General features: G+C 38.1%; 1 protein-coding gene across 1 annotated transcript in view; it reads left to right on the forward strand.

Moving 5' to 3' along the window:
• Positions 1-16,937, forward strand: part of LOC138316048 (uncharacterized) — a 100,328-nt gene that overhangs the window by 26,114 nt on the left and 57,277 nt on the right. The gene's annotated exons all lie outside the window — the stretch shown is intronic.

The raw sequence follows: 16,937 nt of genomic DNA on the forward strand, positions 1-16,937 counted from the left end.
CACTCGACATGTCGGATGAGGATATACCAGAAGAGGAAGTAAGGAAGCTTGTACAGTACATGAAGAAGTTTAAGATGAAGCCTAAGTTAGCAAAAGAGGAAGATTTTCTGGCATGGATGACTGGCACATCTGAAAAGCTGAAGCAAGAATTACAGGATGATCATGAAGAAGAAGAGGGAGTGAAGCAAGATGCTTCAAAGAAAACAGAAGAAGTTCTACCGGGCCCACTACCTGTATCAGTCCGACACCATTTTCCAAAGATTTCCATATTTTCTGGAGATGGTAAGTCAGGTGTAACATACGATTTATGGAAACAGGAAGTACGGTGCTTGAAAGCGGAAGGACATTCAGAAAACACCATAAGACAGGCTATACGCAGTTCACTGAAAGGAGCTGCCCTGAAGGTCAGAAGTAAAGTTGTCAGTAATGCCTCCACTGAATCCATTCTTCAGAAGATGGACTGTGTTTATGGCATAGTGCAACCTAAGAATATTCTTCTGAAGAAGTTTTATAATGCTACCCAAGCTGACTCTGAGGATGTCGCCACTTGGAGTTGTAGACTACAGGAATTGTTTGACGAGGCCATGGGTAACACCTCTGAGGGAACAGAAACACTTAGGACTATCTTCTGGAGTGGACTTCGTGAACCTTTAAAGGATATTACAGGACACCTCTTCGAGACCTACCATGACTTTGATGAGCTACTTAAAGCTGTCCGAAGAGTAGAGCAAGAGAAGAAGCCAAAGTCTACTGCCTCCAAGAACACTATCACCGCCAAGTCCGCAGTTACAGCCGACGATGACTTACGAGGTATGATACAGCAGATGGGAGCTACCCTTGAGTCAGTTTGTAAATGGCAACATGACTTTGACAAGAAACAACAGGGTCAAGATTCTAGGAACCAGTCACCACATCAAGGCTCTGGATCTTACAAAAAAGGACCTCAGCCATAGAGGTCCAAGAAATAGAGGACAAAGAGGGAACCACCACCAGCAAGGCTACCAGCGTCAGAGTACCGGTTATGCTGAGGCCAGCTGGAACCCAGAATATTTGGAAGGAGGAGACAACCCAGACTATGAGGAGCCGGCATGCTACCGCTGTGGACAGAGTGGTCACATAGCATTAGGCTGTCGTGCTAAGTTGGACAACTCCAGAGGATCCTCCAACAGACGTCCTTTAAACGACAGAAGGCCTTTCGCGCGGGCAGACGTTAGGCTGTTTTAGGATAGATAGCCCCATGGATGATAAAAAGAACAAACCTACAGCAGATCTAGTTGGGACACCAACCGAGGCTTCTGTTACTGTGGAAGGTCACACTGCTACAGCGCTGTTAGACACAGGATCCACCGTTTCTACTGTCAGCCATACATTCTGGGAGGATTGTCTTAGCCATTTACCTATTAAACCACTGGACTCTATCCTCAAAGTGGACTGTGCCGATGGACAATTACTTCTCTATGATGGAACAGTGGAGATCGAGACGTCTGTCACAGGCCTTTCAGGAACAGAAGCTAACACGGTGAAGGCATTATTCTTAGTCGTTCCTGCGAGCAAATACAACAGCAATATACCGATTCTATTGGGCACCAATGTAATGAACATCCTTATGCAACAAACACGACAGAAGCATGGAACTACTTTTCTCCACATGGCTCCATTGACGACACCGTGGTATTTAGCATTCAGAGAATGAAGAAGAACGTGGTATTTAGCATTCAGAGAGAATGAAGAAGAACGGACAGCTAGCCATAGTGAAGTTAGCAGGCCACTCGCCCATCACCATAGGACCCAACAGCGAGACGGTCTTGCAAGGTTTCTTGGACAAGGAGACACCATACCCACCTGTCTGTGCCTGAGTTCAGCCCATATGCCACTCTATGGTACCCACCGACTTGGACATAGCTCCTACCATGGTAGCGTACAAGTACAAGAACACCGGACCTGTGGACATAACTATCTCCAATATCTCAACGAGGACAGTCACCTTGCAACCAAGCTCCATCCTATGCGAATTACAGCCGGTCTCTGTTGAGGATCTTGATGATCTTCCGTCCAATGGAGATGACCCATTAGATTTGGTAGAGATCTGCACAGACGGACTTACAGAAGATCAGATTGCTGAAGGTAAGGATCTGATACGACAGTTTAGGCCGATATTTGCCACATCTGATGAGGACCTGGGCCACACAGACATCTATGCCCATCGAATTGAGCTGACGGATCCCACGCCATTCAAGCAGTCCTATAGGAGAATTCCACCACTGATGTTAAAGGAAGTGCGAGATCATCTACAACATTTGCTGGCAGCAGGAGTAATAAGAAGATCTCGTTCTCCTTGGTCCTCAAACATCGTTCTTGTCAGGAAGAATGATGGATCATTAAGAATGTGTGTCGACTATCGCCAACTAAACCAGAGAACAGTAAAAGACGCCTATGCTCTCTCAAGGATCGAGGAAATATTGGATTCACTTGCTGGTAACAAGTTCTTTACTGTTGTCGACATGAAGTCTGGATATCATCAAGTTGAGATTCATGACAATCACAAGGAACGCACAGCGTTTACCGTAGGCCCCCTCGGATTTTACGAGTACGTGCGTATGCCCTTTAGCAAATTCACCAGCTACTTACCAGCGCCTGATGGAGGAGATTCTCAGCGACTACAACACCACGATATGCTTCATATACCAGGATGAGGTGTCAGCGATGTGTACTCAGGAAAGCCACTCCAGGAAGAGCACCAGTAGTAAGCATCAAGTCAAGTCAGCCGCTTGAAATGGTGTGCCTGGACTTTCTGACTTTAGAGACATCAGCCGGAGGGATGAGTCACATCCTCGTCATGACCGACCATTTCACGCGCTATGCTGTCGCCGCTCCCACGAAAAACCAACTTGCGAAAACAACTGCGGAAACCTTCTTTAACAACTTCGTTGTCAATTATGGCCTTCCTAAACAGATACACACGGATCAGGGTCCGAACTTCGAGAGTAACTTGTTGAAGGAGCTGTGTAACATCACCGGCATCGCCAAATCTCACACCACCAGCTATCATCCAATGGGTAATGGATTATGTGAGCGCTTCAACAGAACTCTCCTGGGAATGCTCGGAACATTGGAGAAGGACCAAAAGCGGAACTGGAAAGCCCATGTCGCAGCACTAGTCCACGCATATAACTGCACTAAGCAGGACACCACAGGGCAGTCTCCGTACTTCCTTATGTTTGGACGTGAGCCACGGCTACCAGTCGACATAGCCTTTGGGATTGGATCGTCGAAGGATGCAGTTCCTCTTACCCGCTATGTGAAAGACCTTAGACAACGGTTAAGGAATGCATATGATTCTGCAGCAAGACACATTACCTCAGCCCAAGACCATCAAGAGGACAACTACAACAAGAGAGTAAGAGGTGGAGTTCCCGAGATTGGTGACAGAGTGCTTGTACGGATTCTAGCGTTCGATGGTAAGCACAAGCTGTCAGACAAGTGGGAAGAAGATCCATATATCGTGTCGGACCAGCTCAATAAGGACATCCCGGTGTATGTGGTGAAGAAGGAAGATGGAACCGGACGAGTTCGGACACTTCATCGAAACCACCTCTTACCCATTGGTTATCTACGCCCAAAACCTGTGCCTGCACCTAGAAGGAAGGCTCGTAACCCGACTCCTGACGCCAGAGCTAACGCTGACGTAACACGGAACAAGGATATCTTGCCAGACGAATCTAGCAGTGTGTCATCGGAAGAAGTGTACCTGGTCCAGACACCAGAAGACGAGTCAGAAGTAATTTCCGATGACATGGAGAATACTGAAGAGACTAACTCCGTCGACGGCAATGAGACAGAGCATGGGGACGCCCTAGAAGACTCTGCATCAGAACAGCAAGGCACAGAAGAAACAGAAAGTGAATCTACGCATTCCGAGGAGCAGAATTCTTCACCTGCACGAAGAAGGTCATTCCGCGATAGGACACTCCCACATTGGATGCGAGGAAGTGAATTCTGTTGTGCACGCCAGGAAGCTGTACCAGAGTGGACTAGAACAGTCAACTTTTCATTGCAGCATTCCGATTCGCCAGTTTTGCGAGACAGAAGAAATGACGTAGCTACGACAATCCTTGAAATAGTAAGAAAATCAACGTAGACTACCACCGGACAGATGATACCGTAGTGAATTACTTTATTACTTGTGCGCACTTTTATCCTATAACTTATTGATGCATTATGTCTTTTGTTTTTAATCGTTTCCTTTCAGTGCTTAGTATACGTTCCCATAGTGGAGTGATAATTATTATTCTTGGACATTCCTTGTGACTATCTTGTGCATGTATAATTAATTTATTTCTATTCCAGTTCGTAGACAATACTTGTATTTTGAATCAATCATAGGTTTTCAAGCTTCTATTTTTAGGAAGTCGAGGACGACCTTCTTGAAACCAGAGGAGGATGTAGCAGGGTCATTTTTATGACGTCAATATTATATTTGTTAATATTGTATAAACTTTATCTTAGTATAGTTACAATGTATTTATACATAGTATAATAATATATTTCATTTTCAGAGTGTACGTCCTGGATAGTCACATACTTGTATTCATAGTTTTAATTAAGAATATATTATAGTATTTTAGTTATGTGTTATACGATTTACTAATACCCTTTATATGTGCCCCTTTGACGTCACACTGGTCACTTAGACACGTGACAGTTGACCGATTCTGCACGCGATACAACAGACATTTTGAAATTAGACAAACAGACTAGAACTAGCCAGTAGCATCTTTTAGAAGCCTGCATGTAAGTATTAACCATACATATCCCCTTAATTCATTTTGGCACTATTTCTCTGACCACTGATTTCATTCCACGTTAATATAAAACGATCTACGTATATATTTATTATATTTTATAAATTATTCAGTATATTCAGAAATATGTAATCGGCCATCAGGCGTACTCACCTGACTGCCATTATCACGTTATTTATTCGATAACGTAACCCTTGTATATCTTTTAACTTATGTAATAGAATGTTCTTGTTTTGTCCTTGTTAGATCTATTCGAACCAATATTTTATATGGTATCGGCACATACAAGTTGTATCGAGTTCGTGCCCCAGGCAAAGCGCCCTGTGTCACACACAGGTGAGATATGTTTTATTGTACAAATAGTTAACCGTTATGTTATATACGTAATGTTCTAATAGATAGTGTATACACTCTTACATTATATCTTTTGTATATTGAAATCCATAAACAGTGTGATATATCAACCTGTTCGTTAAGATAATTATATAACTGTTCGTATGTAATATGTACGTACCTATCATATATAATGTAATAAGTATTATCAGTAATGTATGTCAGATGGTTATACTTTCATTAGCCATATTATGTATGTGTATTTCATTCTCTAAACTAGTGTTTTAATATTGTTACAGGGTGCGTCATAATATTTAAATATCCGTCGATATATGGAATAAAAGAACTTGCATGGTTGATCAGTGTTTCTTGTATTAACCAACACCCCTGCAACACATGTATAACTTGAAACAACATGCATGGTATATTATGACATTTATTTATTTATTTATTTTTTATAAATAAATACGATGACTTTACCATATACTATATATACCATCATTGCTAATTAAGCCTAGAGTTCAAATTAGCAAGTAATGACTAGAAATTCCAAACATTGATTCGACCGGCGTGGTCGAATCACAGTTTTCGTCTCAACAAACTCAATCCATTTAAATCGTCATATATTCACGACATCAATTAAAATGAATAACTGTTAAACATAATACAACTACTTCTTATGCCTAATCCATAATTTTAACGCCGTATTTCATGTGAATATTGGATTACTTACTTTTTTCTAAGACGTGAGAATTTCTTATGAATTCTTTTCTCAGAGCCGTGACAAGAAAGGACGTTTACGCATGCCCGCTCAAAAAACTTCCAACTTCCGGGTCATTGTAAATTATGTCACGGCAACACCAATCCGGAATATACCGAGATATAAAATTCAACACCTAAGTAGCCCATAAGCTGTCCCGTTTATAAATTGATTTATTCCTTATAGAATAAATCTAATTACTGGTGACATCAATCAGGACATGATGAGACTCCCCAACAATTCACATCTTCACACTATTTTAACAAAATACCAACTAGACAGCCTAATCCAAACACCAACACGCATAACTGACACATCTGCCAAAAGTATTGATATATTTTTTTACAAACAAATCTAACATTGTTAGTAACACTGAGGTACTACCTCCAACTTGTAGTGACCACTGTACTATTCTTTTAAATCTTGTTTTCAAAACACTGCGTGAAAAATCTTACAAATTTTTTTTTTATCAATTTGAAAGTGCCAACTGGGATTTCATTAATAACTAATTACAATTAATAGACTGGGACACTCTAATTGGCCATTCAAATGATGTTAATGACATAAATGAAAAATTTCTTCAAATTCTTAATGATGTTATTGACAAATATATTCCTTGCAAAACCGTTACAGTTCGCCCATCTGATAAACCGTGGATAACTAATGAAATTAGGCTATGTCTTAGGAAAAAAAAAATAGAATTCACAGGAAAGCATGTAATAGAAATCAAGTTCAGGACTGGGAAGCATTTAGGGAAATTCGGAATAAATCTATCGATCTTATAAGAAAAGCTAAAACTGCTTATATTACTAAACTACAAAACTCTCTAATTGATAAATCCATCCCTCCAGGTAAGTGGTGGAGAATAACCAAATCAATTTCTTCACTAAATAATAAAGTTAAAAAGTCACCACCTTTAAAAGTTAATAATAAAATTTTAATCCATCCATTAGAGAAAGCTGATGCCTTTAATAATTTTTTCACCTCAATATCTAACTATATAGATGATACTCATCAACAAGATTTACCTCCCCTTAGTCATGTAAAACTGTCTGATATTACAATTACTGACACTGACATTATAGACCAGATTCAAAACATTAATAAAAATAAACCAGCTGGTCCAGATGGAATAGCCCCCAAATTTATAAAATATATATGCCCTTCCATAATTAGACCCTTAAATATTCTTTTTAATAAAACTATTACTACTGGCAGCATTCCTATTACTTGGAAGAGATCAAATGTTACAGCTATTTATAAAGGTAAAGGTGATGCCTCCAATACAACTAATTACAGGCCAATAACCTAAGTATTCTCCAAGATTATAGAAAAAATTATTTTTAAATATGTCTTTAATTTCATCACTAAACATCAGGTCATAAGTAAACACCAATCAGGGTTTCAGCGAGGCGATTCGACAGTCAATCAACTTTTATCCATTTATGATACAATAACAAAAAACCTTGATAATGGTAAAGATATTAGATTTGTATTTTTAGATATTAGTAAAGCCTTTGACACCGTTTGGCATAAAGGCCTCCTATATAAACTTAGAAAATACGGAATATCTGATAATGTCTATAATTGGTTTGAAAGTTATCTAACTGATAGATCTCAAAGAGTAGTGTTAGAAGGTTATAGTTCTTCTTTCAAACATATATCAGCTGGTGTACCCCAAGGCTCAGTCTTGGGGCCATTCCTCTTTTTGTTATTTATAAATGATATTACAAATGAAGTTTTTTCAAACATTAAGTTATTTGCAGATGACACATCACTATATGTTATTATTGATAATGACCCAGTCACTGCAGCTGATCAGCTAAATGATGACCTCAACTCAATAAATGAATGGGCTAAAACATGGCAAATTAATTTTAATGCTAATAAAACAGTAGGTCTCAATGTTACAAGAAGGAATCTTAATCATCCTGATGTCATATTTAATAATTTTATCATTAATGAACATGACTGCCATAGGCACCTGGGCTTAAACTTTAATAAAACAGGAACATGGGATAACCATATTCATTATATTCAAAACAAAGCCTATCAAAGATTAAATATACTTCGAATGCTTAAGCATAAAATTGATCGCAAATCCCTCGAAATTATATATAAAAGTTTTATACGACCTATTTTGGAATACGCTGATATAGTATGGAACAATTGTACAATGTATCTCTCCAATGAAATTGAAAAAATACAGATCGAAGCACTTAGAATAATCACCGGTATGAGGAGAGGTACATCTCATTATAAACTATACTCTGAAACAATTATTGACTCTCTAATTAATAGAAGAAACAAACACTGTTTGATCCAACTATATAAAATTATCAACCGCATGACTCCTGACTATCTATATGAAATAATTTCACCTTATATAAACAACAATAACAACAATTATAGATTGTGTGCCCATAGATATTTTAATGTCCAACAATTATAGATTGCGTGCCCATAGATATTTTAATGTCCAACAATTATAGATTGCGTGCTCATGGATATTTTAATGTCCCGTTCGCACGTACTAACTGTTATAAAAATAGCTTTTTTCCTAGCACAATGAACGTATGGAATCAGTTAGATTAACATATTATTAATTCACAATCTATATCAATATTTAAAAATAAAGTTGATAAACTCACTTCAACTCTGTCTGTTGTTAGTGTGGGTTTTACATATTGTTCCCCCCGATCTATTAACATAGTACTGTGTCAACTCCGACAAGGAGTTAGTAAACTTAATTATGATAGATTTAGTGATAATTTAATTGACAGTGCTCAATGTGATTGTGGTAATCAAACTGAAGTCATTAACTATTTTTTCTTCTCTTGCCCACTTTTTAATTTCTGTAGACATTTTTTTGTACTTGATCTTAACAGAATTGGCTATATCTCAGCTGACATTCTAACTAAAGGTAGTCTTCTACTTTCTGATGATGATAACAAATATATCCTAGATAATGTGTCTAAATATATAATACAAACAAAAAGACTGTTGTGATATAACTTAAATGATGATATATTCAGACATATATTTAACTATTAATTAATAAGCACATTTAATTGCAAATTATTTATACATCTTCCCATTTAATTTATTATCTTTACTCAAATTTAAATGCTCCCTGATTCATTAATATAATTCTAAGGATAGGAACGTGAGGATGTGTGTGAGAGAGTGCAAGGATGTGTATACTAATTAAATTGTAATTTGATGTTTAAATTGTATTTAAAACATGTTGTACATTACTGGAAGAGGGAAAGGGTTGATATAGGCACTGCCTGTTACCTAATCCCATTGTGTATAATTTATATATACAATAAAATATTTTGAACTGAAATTATTGTTCAGTGCCAGGTACATAGCGGGTATCGAGGGTAGGATTATTTCAATGCAGACTGTGATTGGCTGTCAGGCCAGACTGAGTACACGTGAGTTGTACAACTGTTTACTATCCAGAGCGAGCTGGAAGCTCTAGATGAGATAGAGTTGAGATAGAGTTTTGGTTGTTAAATACAGACTGAAGGAAACCCGTACATGCACCGCGGTAGTGTGCACCGATGCTTCTGGTGTTGGTTTTGGAGGTTTTGTTTCCTCCTGTATCGATATCCCTTACGAGCATTGGAATTTTCCGGGTAACATTCCTGTCACTGTTGCTCTACTGGACAGCAGGTGCTCGTCCTCATGTGAAGGTAGCCCTCTGACGGGCGATTGTATATCAAGCGTAGGTCTGTCTACAGTAGATTTTGTAGCTGATGAGGTTTCAGGTAAGTCTTCCAATAGGGAGGCGGTGAACAGTGATCTATTGAATCAAACTACAAATGTGGTAGGTACGTGGAATGAAAACGAAATGTCACTCAGCTCAACATGGAGGGAGCTCGAGGCTGCAAAAAGGGTATTGTACAGCACAGTTGATCAGGTAAAAGGTAAAAACGTAAAGTTACTGCTAGACAACAAAACGTTTGTTCTATTGTGAACGTAGGCAGCAGGGTAGAAAATTTACAAAAAATTGCACATGAACTTAATAGTTTTTGCGAATCCAGACAGGTAAGTCTCAGTGCTCAATGGATACCTAGGTCCGTAAACGGGGCCGCTGATTATCTCAGTAGGTGTATGGACTGTGATGATTGGTCAGTTCAACACTGGGTGTTTGAATTATGTGAAGATTTATGGGGTCCACACGTAGTGGACAGGTTTGCGACAGATTGCAATCGTAAATGTTTACGGTTCAATTCTAGATGGTGGTGTACGGGTACAGAGGCAATTGACGCTTTTTCTGTTTTCTGGGGCACGGACAACAATTGGTTAGTCCCGCCTCCTAGGTTGGTCTGTAAGATTATCGAAAAAATGGGGAACGAAAACGGGTATGGCACTCTGGTAGTTCCTGCATGGAAGTCAGCGCCATTTTGGCCTATTATTTGTAAACAGGGTGGTTTTCAGGGGTATGTGAGAGATCATCGTTTGCTATCTAACAGTAACGTTACGATGAGGGGTAGAGGTAATAACGGATGTTTTGGGTCATCCGTATTGTACGGTGGCTGATTTGTGCCATTTCGTCTTTTCGTCTTTTCGTCTTTTCGCCCCGAATAGACGAGAATTAAGAAACCTTAATTTTCGTCTTTTCGTCTTTTCGCCCCGAAAAGACGAAATTTAACAAATTTAAATTTCGTCTTTTCGCGGCGAAAAGACGAAAAGACGAAAAGTCAAACACGAAAAGACGAAAGTGATACACGCCAATTAGCGACTTTGATTCTCGTCTTTTCGCCTTTTCGGGGCGAAAAGACGAAAATTAACAAACCTTAAATTTCGTCTTTTCGTCTTTTCGGGGCGAAAAGACGAAATTTAACAAACCTTAATTTTCGTCTTTTCGTCTTTTCGCCCCGAAAAGACGAAAATTAACAAACCTTAAATTTCGTCTTTTCGCCCCGAAAAGACGAAAATTAACAAACCTTAAATTTCGTCTTTTCGTCTTTTCGGGGCGAAAAGACGAAATTTAACAAACCTTAATTTTCGTCTTTTCGTCTTTTCGCCCCGAAAAGACGAAAATTAACAAACCTTAAATTTCGTCTTTTCGCCCCGAAAAGACGAAATTTAACAAACCTTAATTTTCGTGTTTTCGTCTTTTCGCCCCGAAAAGACGAAAATTAACAAACCTTAAATTTCGTCTTTTCGTCTTTTCGTCTTTTCGCCCCGAAAAGACGAAAATTAACAAACCTTAATTTTCGTCTTTTCGTCTTTTCGCCTATCGGTCCGGTGTGGAAGTCATTTTGAAATCTTTTTATCTTAATATTGACTTAATTGTTCAATTTGGAAGCATCAAAGTAGTTTATGATAACAATCGATTTATTAAATTGATAGTATTACAAGTATCGTCATCAATAACTAAGATTAGAAGTTTTAAAACAGAAGTCAACCTGTTTGTTTACAGCAGTTACGTAGATTTCTCACACGTGGCATATGCCACGTGCCACTAACAGATTCATCATTCCGCAAATCCTTGAGCGTGATTGATACATTTTTTAAAATTCATTAATATCTTATTTTTGTGTTCTAATCGCACTCTTTAGCAATTACGCTTATCAAAACATTGCTGTGTATATGTTAGGACCATAATGAACTTAAGATGCTAAACATAGCACTTACAGGAGTTGCCTCCCCTACACAACTGGAAAAAAAAAAGTTGTCGGCGGGTAATATTTGAAAGCGTTTGAACCACGGATAAACTTGTTAACAAAATAATTTATGAAAGACAACTCGTGAAGACTTTGAGTTTAAAGGAAGGACTTGTACCAAGAAATTGCTCAAATACAGTAAATTATAACAGTCAAACAGTAGGTACAATGTACTGTGTATTATTTGAAAAGACATTTTGACTACATACATGACATGGTCTTCATCATAATTGTACATTAGAAATTACATTATAATCTCCGTCGTATATGATAGATGACAAAGTATATCTGTAATTTGTATTTTTTTTCGGGGCGAAAAGGCGAAATGACGAAAAAACGAAAAGACGAAAATTAAGATTTGTTAATTTTCGTCTTTTCGGGGCGAAAAGACGACAAGACGAAAATTAAAGTTTGTTAAATTTCGTCTTTTCGGGGCGAAAAGACGAAAAGACGAAAATTAAGGTTTGTTAAATTTCGTCTTTTCGGGGCGAAAAGACGAAAAGACGAAATTTAAGGTTTGTAATTTTCGTCTTTTCGGGGCGAAAAGACGAAAAGACGAGATTTTTGAAGGCGAAAAGACGAAAATTAAAGGCGCTAATTAGCGTGCTTCACTTTCGTCTTTTCGTGTTTGACTTTTCGTCTTTTCGTCTTTTCGCCGCGAAAAGACGAAATTTAAATTTGTTAATTTTCGTCTTTTCGGGGCGAAAAGACGAAAAGACGAGAATTAAGATATTTAGTTTTCGTCTTTTCGGGGCGAAAAGACGAAAAGACGAAATGGCATAAATCAGCCACCGTAGTATTGGCATTCGCCATGATCGCGCTAAGATAGATTTTTTTACTGGCGTTGATGTTTTTCACCGACAGGCTTAGGACTTCGTCAGGCCGTCCAGAATGCTGTCCAAGGTTCCGGAGTGAAGGAGGGGTCTTCTCTGGACATTCTATCCACGAGTATGGCCGATCGTATTTTGCTGAGCAAAAGCGACAACACTAACTGTAAATAGTATGGTGCTTTCAAGCGATGGGAAACTTTTATATCTTCACACGGATTTCCCGCCCTACCCGCCAGTCCCTTACATGTCGCGCTGTATATGAACAATTTGTTGGATAAAGGATCGACTTATTCTGTTTTGAATACAGCCATGTATGCCATCAAATGAGCTCATGGGGGAAATCTCTACAAATATCCGATGGAGATCTGTTCCAAATAATTAATTTACATATGACACGTGACACGACAGTGGTCACACGTTAAATTACCTCTGGTGAAATATTGCTAATCTATGGTGCTAAAGTGGCTTAAATTTGCTAAAAAAAATGACTGTTGGAAGAAGAGGTTGTCGAACGAGAGGAGGAAGTAGCGGTAGAGGTGCTTTGAACAGTTCTAGAGCAAGGAAATGTGGATTTTCTGTATAAGGCTAGGACACATCAAGCGACGAAGATCAAAATGGCCACGACGAGTTCGTCAAGGTCACCTCAAAACGGCAACGGCACAGTACAGGGGGCAGTAAAGTGGACACTGGTCTGGACTTATCAAAGTTTGAATCTATGTCTGTAGATGAGAAACTGAGTGTTATGATGGGAAAGCTTATGAAGCTCGATGGTATTGAAGTCGCCCTGAACAAGGTCAGTAAACAAGTTGATATAGCCGTAGAGGACATGAAAGCATACAGGAAAATATTGATAGTTTAGAAGACAGAATGAAATATCTGGAATATAGAGCAATTGATTTGGAGGCAAGAAGTCGTCGCAACAATTTGTTGTTTTACGGTATTCCGTATTCAGCAGGTGAAAGGGGAATAGATGTTGTTAAAAACTTTATTAAAACAAAGCTGAATATCAGTGAAGGTGAAGACATGTTCATCGTGTAGGGAATCCCGGCCGAGCACGTGGAGAAAATGATGGACAGGTTAAACCACGCCCACTAATCGCGGGTTTCCGTGACTATACCGACACTAAAAAATTATGTCTGAAGTGAAATGCCTCAAAGATACAGGTTTCGGGATTGGTAGAGACTACCCAAAGAAAGTTCAAACCGCGCGTAAGAAACTGCTGAAGGATCTAAGGACGGCAAGAAGGAATAATGAAGACGCAAAGATAGTTTTTCCAGCTAAGCTGATCGTGAAGGGCAAGGAAGTCAAGAACGCGTTACGTGAATGGGACAAAATTCTACAGAGACGGGCGTCTACTGATTGGTCCGGAAGGCAGCGAAGCGAGCCAATGTAAGCGGCAAGGGGCGGAGACTCGGACAGTGACTAGGTTAGCGAAGGTTGCACGTACACGGACGCGGGTAAGGACAGCATTAGACTTGTTTACCTGAACTGTCAAGGGTTAGTTACTAAAAGAAGTAAAAACTGAACAGCGATTTCTTTAAAAAACTTATTGATGTTAATGACATTCTTTTGTTTACCGAGACGTGGACGTCTCCATTGCGGGATATTGAGGTTGAAAATTTTACATGTTTTCCCTTGCATAGAACTGAATATGTTAAAAATACTAAAAGAGACTCTGGTGGCCTTATTGTATATGTAAGAGATACAATCTCACAGGGTATCAAAATTGTTAACAAGGATTCTGATGATATTATCATTATGCAACTTTCAAAAGATTACTTTGGTTTTGAGAGAGATATTTTCCTATGTTTATGTTACGTACTGCCTGTTAATTCTGGTAGAAGAGCGCTGACGAATGCGGATACTCTTGACCGATTAAACGATCATTATTTAAATATATTGAATAATAATGTAGATCCCATAGATTTTATAGTTGTAGGTGACATGAATGCTAGGACTAGCAAGTGTCAAGATTACATAGAAGTTGATGAAAATGATTATGTTCCTTTGGGTGAAGATTACATTACAGATATAAATATACCTCGTCACTCATTAGATATAGCTAGTACGAATGAAAACGGTCACAAACTCATTAATATCTGTAAAAGGTCAAGGTTAAGGATTTTGAATGGTAGATTTGGAAACGACGCTGGAATTGGCAATTTTACTTCTATAAATGAGCGAGGAAAAAGTCTAGTTGATTATGTGTTGTCAACACAGAGTATTTTCCCTTTGTTTACTAATTTTCAGGTTGGCCAACCAAACATATACAGTGATCATGTGACTATTTCGTTCTCGTTACAAACTGATACCGAAAATGTGAGCAATCTGCAGTCAAATGAAATGTATTCAAAATATTACAAATGGAAACCGGAAATGTGTGACGCGTATATTCAAAATTTGCTTGGCGAGGATTGTCAACTACTGTTGTCCGAAATGACAACTTTAATTGAAAATGTCGGAGTAGAAACCAGTAACTTAAATAATTAAATTTAAAAAAAAATTAATGAAGCTCTGTGTAAAGCAGCGGATCCAATTATGTCAAAAGTCAGTCGAGTTAGGTCGCACGGTGAGGTCATAAGTACAGGTAATAGCAGGAAGTATACTATTCCCTGGTATAGTAAAAAGTGTGAGGAAATCAGGTCAGTATTTTTTGAAAAATTAAATCTATACAGGAGAGAGAGTACTAATGAGAATCGAGTTAACATGGTGAAAGCAAGAAATGAGTTTAAAAAGGAAGCAAGGAAATGTCGTTTAAGTTACGACGCTGATAAAACTTCAAAATTAGTGAATTTTAGAACTAGCAATCCCAAAAAATATTGGTCGTTGTTAAAAGAGTCATCATCTGCAAATAACAATATCAACATTGATGCCGACGAGTTTGCGAATTTTTTCAGTTCAATTAATAATCCGGACGACCCTTTTTTTTACACCCGACGAAGATGTAGTAAATTATGTTGATAGGTACTAAAATAGTGAATTGCAAGTAATGTTTAATGAACTAAATCAAAACATAGACCAAAAGGAAATCACAGATGCTTTAAGTCGGCTTAAAAACGGGAAAAGTGCAGGGCTTGATTTGGTGATAAACGAGCTTACCCCATACCCCGAAGCGTTATTCAATGCTATTTTTAGAAAGGGGGAATTCCCCACTATTTGGTCAGAGAGTTGCGTGATACCCATTCATAAAAAGGGAAGCAAATCAGATGTTCGTAATTATAGAGGTGTTACTTTATTAAGTGTGGTTGGTAAGCTTTTTACGAAAATTTTGAATAATAGGTTAACTACCTGGGCCGAAAAATACAGTGTTTATGTAGAAGCCCAGGCCGGTTTTAGAGCTGGTCATAGTACGATTGATAACATTTTTATTTTACATGGCATAATATCATGTTTTATTAATAATAGAGAAACTTTGTATTGTACTTTTATTGATTTTTCGAAGGCCTTTGATTATGTTGTGAGGGAAAACTTATAGTTAAAGTTATCGAAATTGGGAATTCGAGGTAAGATGTTTGATATTGTCAAGTCAATGTATCAATCAGTTAAAGCTAGGGTGAAAGTTAATAATGAACTTTCTGATGAGTACGAATGTGTAACCGGGGTAAAACAAGGGGAAAGTTTGTCCCCATTTCTTTTTGCAATGTATGTAAATGATCTTGAAGAAGAGCTAATTTTAAAAGGCTTTGAAGGGGTGTCAATAAATTTTGTGAAATTATTTATATTACTTTATGCAGATGACATCACTTTGATGGCCTGCACTAGTACTGGATTACAAAAGGGTCTGGATATTCTGCACGGTTTTTTGAATAATAGGTTAACTACCTGGGCCGAAAAATACAGTGTTTATGTAGAAGCCCAGGCCGGTTTTAGAGCTGGTCATAGTACGATTGATAACATTTTTATTTTACATGGCATAATATCATGTTTTATTAATAATAGAGAAACTTTGTATTGTACTTTTATTGATTTTTCGAAGGCCTTTGATTATGTTGTGAGGGAAAACTTATAGTTAAAGTTATCGAAATTGGGAATTCGAGGTAAGATGTTTGATATTGTCAAGTCAATGTATCAATCAGTTAAAGCTAGGGTGAAAGTTAATAATGAACTTTCTGATGAGTACGAATGTGTAACCGGGGTAAAACAAGGGGAAAGTTTGTCCCCATTTCTTTTTGCAATGTATGTAAATGATCTTGAAGAAGAGCTAATTTTAAAAGGCTTTAAAGGGGTGTCAATAAATTTTGTGAAATTATTTATATTACTTTATGCAGATGACATCACTTTGATGGCCTGCACTAGTACTGGATTACAAAAGGGTCTGGATATTCTGCACGGTTATTGTGATAGATGGAAATTAAAAGTAAATGTTGAGAAAACCAAGGTCATGATTTTCAGAAACGGTGGTCGATTACCAGAAGATTTAAAATTCTATTTGGTTGAGGAGGAGGTGCAGATAGTTAAAAAGTTTTCATTTTTTGGGCATAGTACTCTCATCCAGTGGGTCATTTTCCGATGCCCAATTAACTCTAGCAGG

This window comes from Argopecten irradians, chromosome 2 (genome assembly GCF_041381155.1).
Source record: "Argopecten irradians isolate NY chromosome 2, Ai_NY, whole genome shotgun sequence".
Taxonomy (NCBI): domain Eukaryota; kingdom Metazoa; phylum Mollusca; class Bivalvia; order Pectinida; family Pectinidae; genus Argopecten; species Argopecten irradians.